This window comes from Canis lupus, chromosome 8 (genome assembly GCF_011100685.1).
Source record: "Canis lupus familiaris isolate Mischka breed German Shepherd chromosome 8, alternate assembly UU_Cfam_GSD_1.0, whole genome shotgun sequence".
In the NCBI taxonomy this organism is placed as follows: domain Eukaryota; kingdom Metazoa; phylum Chordata; class Mammalia; order Carnivora; family Canidae; genus Canis; species Canis lupus.
Window position 1 is genome coordinate 53,013,210 of NC_049229.1, and position 7,022 is coordinate 53,020,231.

Here is a 7,022-nt window from a genome sequence, read left to right on the forward strand (position 1 = left end):
CCACCTCATTTCACAGAGGCCACTGAACAGCTGTTTCGAGACAACAGCCTTCATTTGCTATTGACCTGGTCTAGATCTCAATTGATGGCCAATACCCGCCCCCAGCTGCCCAAACCTCTCCGGTGCTATGAGGCTTTCTGAGTGTTATTTACTTTTGAGAATAGTTTATTAACCTCTAGAGACACCCAAGGTTGGTGGTGGGGAAGACAAGAGAATAGAAAAGAACACAGTAATGTTATACAAGATGAATTCCTTCAGGACAAGAAGCCCTCAGAATGGATACACTGAACTCATCCTCTTTTCCTAAAATTTGACTCAGTGTCTTCATTCTCTCTAAATCCTTGACACAATGCAACAGACAGAAAGAAACAGAGGAAAACAGTAAAAAAAATCATCATCTTTGGAACACCTTTTCTTCTACTTTGTTCTACTCTATAGCTCATAGGAAACCACCAGCTGACATTAAGTTTTAAAATAAAATAGGCCATTCTTTATAAACAGTTTTATAGTTGCCTTTTAAAAAATCATTTATACATTGCCTCACTCATATACTGAGTACATGAACAGAGCATAACAAAATATATTAAGATTCATGCTGGTTCATGCAATTCCAGAGGCAATAGTAACTTGTTCCCACTGAGAGCAAAGGATGCCACACCTCCTCTCTCAAGAACTGGTAGCCACTAATGCACAGAGAAAATAAGCTAGGTATTCTATTCTAATCTCACCATCTCAGTGGAGATGATAAAACTAATAGAATTACTATAGCATCAAAAAAATCCACACTTGACATGGGAATAAAATACCTGCAATGAGAATGACTATACAATGAGATATGTTACCAAGGGAGGTTATGAAAATGTTATCAGTGGACTTGTTTTCAAGATAGGGAGGGATGCTAATAAGACAATCTCTCAAAACCTTTTTAAACCCATGGTAATCTGAAAATAATAGTTTAGAATAGTTGAAAATGTAACAAATACATAAAACCATACAACTGGGTGAGTAGCAGAATACCATAATCATATTGTTCTGTTTCCATGTAAATTTTGAAAATAATTTTTTTCTAATTAAGTAAAACCTTTTGTTTTTCTAAGAGGTAGTAAACAGGAAAGCATTTGTTCATCGTCTAAGGACAAAATATAGGGCTTAAAATCAAATCTATTTTTAAAATCCAACCTTATTTATTAGATGGATGCTAGTGGTCTTTTATCAAGACACAACCACTTAGATAAATGATAACTTAAAAAAGAGATGTGTACTAATTCCTGAATACTCTTATTTTGTTTTCTCAGGAACATCTTCTATCACTCAGAATCTGCTTTCCCAAAATAAAACCAATACACTTTATGATTTTTGTATCAGGAATGAACTAAGTGATACACAAATCTAAGATGCTGAACTCCTCAGCCCCAGTATCTCTATTTCTTCTTGATAAATGTTAAATAATACCAGATCACTCAGCAAATTGGCATTCACCTCTTGTCAAGAAATGTCTCATTCTAGCAGACTTTAATCATCAGACACAGAATCTATTTTTGGGGCCATACAGGCCCATAGGATCAGAAACAAACCTCTGAATTGATTTCCCACCTATAAAATAGAGCTAAAAATGTCTTCCTGTACTGACCTCATGTTTGTGGCTAACGTATCCATGTTTTTAAGAAAGTCTCATTCTAAGAATATTCAAAATAAAAAGCAATCTTGGTTGGAAAGTTTATTTGGACCTATCTATATCAACAGATTTCTTCTAATAAAAACTCCTGGAAAAAATATTCCTAGCAGGCCAGATCTGATTTTAGTATGAATTACCAATCTGTTCTAAATGACTTTAAGGAAACTCTGGTTACTTAGTGGAAAACAGGAATGATTACCTGTATTGGTGGATATTAGGGATGCACAAACTTTGCCTAAAAGATAATAATAATCAACCTGAATCTTTAACCAAAATCAACCCCGAACTGAATGGTTTGAGAGCCCTCTAGAGAGGCATGTTCCTTAACTCTAAATTATTCATCATGTAACTACTCCTGCATCTTCCATAATTCTAGGGAGCCTAGAAAGAAAATCTACCCAAATGTCCCTGGTCCTAGAAAACAATTGTTCTCCTAAGCTTTCTTGGGCCAGAATGGACAAAGGAGGAAAACCACTGATATTTTAATGGATAATATTTATCAAACTGAAGCTTCAACAAAATCCATGTCTGCCACTATCTGTGGCATTACTTTGTATCTTTAAGAGACCATTTACTCATCCTACACAGAAATATTTCTCTTCTACCATGGGACCTCAGAACTACTGGTCTTAAAAGAGCTATCAAAGCTATTTGTTTTTGTTTTTGTTTTTGTTTTTTTTAACAAAATTACTCTTCTATAAGGGGCTAGCAGGCAATGGGAGAAGGGAGACAAGAGATAAGGCAGAAAAATAGAAGACAAGGCTGGATTTAGAAGGATGAATATAATAAGGGTTAGGGGGTCGTGCACATCCAGTAATATTTGATTCCTTGATCACAGATTTTGGATCTGCTAATATATTAAATATTGGATAAACAGAGAAACATAAAAATGTAGAGGTTAGTTCAGTGAAACGATAGGAAATTGGAAGTCAGAGTGTAAGATATTTTCCTCTTCTGTGTGTAGCCCCAGTAAAAGGATATGGGAAATGTGAAAAAAGGGATAGGAAAAAGTCAAAGGCATCTGCTTACATAGTAAAATAAGCTCAGATACACTCAAAAGATCATCCACCAGAAGACATTTATTCAATTTGCCAATTTATTTTCAACAAGCATTTATTAAAACCTACGAAGTGCTTGTCATTTTGCCGGTCATTGAAAAGGATTACTGGTCTCAAACAAATTTGGAGTCCAGTAGGGGGAGACAAACATGTAAACTAAAGAAGGCAACTCATGGTATAGGTGCTATAATAAATAAAACTGCAACATACAGTATGGTATTAAAGAAGAATTAGCCAATTCTATGTGGGATAAGAGTCAAGAAAGTATTTTTTAATGAAGAAAATACACCATCTCCACTAAATATAGTACTGCAAAATCAAATTTAGAAATGTGGTATTTGATAATAGAACAAGTTCAAAACAATGTTTATGTATTACTTTATCAATAATCAAAAGATTACTTTATCAATTATCTCAATTAGAGTTATAAATGCATAGTATTTTTTGACCTTGGAACTAAATTATATAAGTATATATAACCTTCTCTTGATAAACAGTGTGTAGCTTGTTATAGCTACACAAAATGAAAAAAAAGATTATTAAAGCTTTGTTCTGACAGATTCTACCAGTAATAGCAAGGAACAGGGACCTAAATATATTTTTTCTCTCATTTTATAATTGAAAGTTAGTATGTACAAGTTCAATCTGAATGTTATGGATGTATTATGGAAGATTAGAAGTACTTCTTGATAATGCTGTTCACATCCAGTTAAAGAATAATCAGTGATGGGAAGAACAGTGACCAGGTCAATTCTAGTCTTCCACTACCACACTTGTATGATTTCAAGCCATTCATTTCATTTTTAGCTTCTTCAGGTATGTCATAAAGGCAAGCTCAAAAAGCACACTGAGATTCCAAATTAGTGAGTATCTAATATTGTAGCTTTTGGAATCTTATGCTGCTACAGGGGAAAAAATGGGTTGAGTAACTCAGAATCCAAATTTTCATTCTTCTAATTCTGTTCAGTCCATAGCGTAGGGTATCCCTCTTGCTTCTTTATTTGTAATTTTTATTACTTTTGTCTTCTCATGACAAATCCCCCAGATAATGAATAGGATGCAGGGTCAGAAACATTGACGATGTTTACTTGTTGGAATCATCTAAGCTAGTGCAAGAAAGATGTGGAAATCAAGATTTTATGGAAGTAAGATATATTTATGAAATATAGAGCCTGTAGTATATATGCACGAATGAACATTCTTGTTTCCACATTTGGAGTATAAACTCCTGCTGGGAAATAGTTAAACCTTGGGATTTTAGAAAAACTTATTATGGAAAAACTCAAAGACATGGAAAAGTAGAGTGATGAGAATAAAGAATCCCATGTATCCATCAACCAGCTTCAAAAGATATAAACTCATGACCAATCTTGTTTGATCTCTACCACTCTCACCTAGTTCCTGGCTTTCAATGTAATTTTGAAGATAGTTCAGGTCAAGTTTTTTATTTTCCCAAAATATCTATGATGTTTCTTTGCCTACAGAAAGCATCATATAAATTAGCTAGCTAATTGATTTATTCTCTTATGTCTACCTTTTAACTCACTGTGACATTTATCTGTCGAGCTCCTAAGAAAGAAATGGAAAACAGATATTCCTCCCCATCATTTTTGAGCTTGAATCCAATTTTTCATCTGAGTGCCCTGGTGCTACAGTGATGGCTATTGTAAAAAAAAAATGTATAAACAATAAAACTGTAACATTTTTCATAAATTATTGAATGAGTCATTTCCTTTTTTCCCCCATTTTTAATGGTAGGCAGTACACATGTTGACTCAGAGTAAGATTGCTTTTTAAATTATGAGGTGGTCTCAGTTTACTCATTTACATTCATCCCAAAATGCAATGTACTATAAGGTACAACATGAAATTGCCAACTATGTCATAAGAATCAGATTGTGATAGAACAAAAGCTGATAAGAACTCATGGAAGTGATCAATGACAATCTGATGTGCTTCTTAATGTGAAATTTCTCATGGGGAAACTTCATTAATACAAGAAAATCATGATATTTACTATAAAAAAAATCATATGAATGTAAAACTTAACTTCTTAGTGAAACCCATAATAATAGGTCTGTGTGCCTGTTCCCTAAAGTCATTCTCCTTTCCTGAGTCATCAAACACTCCCCCAGGGTAATGATCTTTTCCATTAGAGATTATTCCATCTTCCCAACTACTTACCATTCCAGAACAACTCTCAGCCTAGAAAGTGATGAAGAGATGTTTGGAGGGTTTTATGGAAAATATAATACTTTTCCCCATATCACTGATCACTAAGGGAGAGTGTAGAGGATGGGAGGGCAGCAGCATGTGCATTTATTTGGGTGTTTGCATCTTCTCCAACAGAAAGTATAAATTTTTAGCTGATACTATGCCAGAATAGTGTACTTGCATATGCATGTACATTAAATTTTGTAGGTGTGCTTTGCTATATTGGAAAACATATTCAAATAATAAATCTCAATAAATGAAAATGACTTTCTTTTCCTACAGTATATAAAAATGCCAGGGCAATCTGCTTTCCATGTTCAGACACCAAAGAGCTAAACATTGAGTGATACCCAAGTTTATGAGACACATAAAAATGAAATAAAAATGGGTAAGAAGATAAACATTTAAAGAGATAAACATTGTCAAACAGAAATGATTACAAAGTTTGTAACAATCTGCAGTTTTCATTGTTTTCTGTTTACCTAGCTTTCCCTACTATGAATTTCTTTTGCTCATTTCCCTTCTTTTAATAATGTATGTTCCCATAATCATTGACATTAAAGTAAAGGATGTGAAAAAGGACCCAGTTTATATTTATTGGGAGAAACATCAGTAACCTGAAAATGCAAAAATTTCCTTATATACTTGAATATTTCATCTAGCTACTTTCTTTTAATAGCTCTGGAAAATTGAGCTCCTTCTTCACAGGGGTACTGTCTGTTTACTTTGTACTATATGAAACCACCATATGCAACCTTTTTTGACCTACTAAAACAGCAATTTCATGTTATTTAACCTAATATTTAAAATGTCAAAAGGTCTACAGATTGCTGTTACACGTGAGCTTACATACTGTTATTTCTTGGTGAAATGCACAGAGAAAAATGGAAGTATTTCCAGTGGTGCACCCTTGACATTATTTGAAATTTTATTTTTAAAAAATCATATAAACAATGGAAAATAAATTATTTTTTAGTCTGGCTTGTCATTGTCTCTCTCAGTGGCCTAATGTAGCCCCTGGAATAAGTTACATCCCCTATCCATTAGTGCAATATACCCAATGGTTCCTTCTTCAAAACGATGACATCTAATGTGTGTAAGAACACAGAATGTTTCTAGAAGATCCAGTAATACCTTTGGCTAGAAAACATGTTGTAGACAACATGTTGCTTTATTACTAACAAATTAGACGTTCTTATATTGCAATAATGATGTGGGGGCAGAGGAAGGACAATCTAATGTGTTAGAAGTAGAAAGGCCACCTTGAATGTGAGACTGATATTCAACAAGCCAAGTTCTATAAGGATGGGACTCAGATTTATAAAGGATTTTTATTATAATATAAAAATTTGAGATTTTACTTATGTGCATAAAAAGTTGAAAGAATGACTCAGACATTTTAAGATTATAGAATAATTTCATCTCTGAAAGAATCCTACATCTCTGCTATTCCTAAAGCTATCATTCTTAATGGGAACCTCAGTAAGACTTGGTTTTTAAGTCGCCTTCTCAATTTGGGGGTTAACTTAGTCTGTCCCTATTGTAGAAAAAGTTAAATGAACTCCATAAAGCAGTGTTCTGTAGACACTAAGTCACCACTTTACTTCTGTGACTCACCTTCATTAAATATGTCAAAGCAAAATAAAGTAACAGTAAAGAAATGTTGATTATATCATAGGCCACCAAGCAAGTACCCAATTATCTTCTCACATAGTCTTCTTTTTTCTAATATTAATATCAACACAAACAGCACCAACAAGTAATGATAGCTGACACTTAGTGAGAACTTCTTAAATAACAGTAACTCTTCTAAGCATTTTAATTGCACTGAGTCATTTAATATTTGTAACAATCTTATTGGCCTAAATACCAGTATTAGGCTCATTTCATAAGTGAGAAAACCAAGGCTCAGGGAGGGATGAAATAAATTGCCAAAAGTCACAATCTTCGGGGCACAAAATCCTAATGCTGGAAGGTGTCCATGAAGCAGGCAACCAGTTTATCCCTCAATTTTGTGTGATTGTCTAAAAAAAAGAAAAAGAAAAAGAAAAAATCCTCCCCTTCTGAAAAAAGAA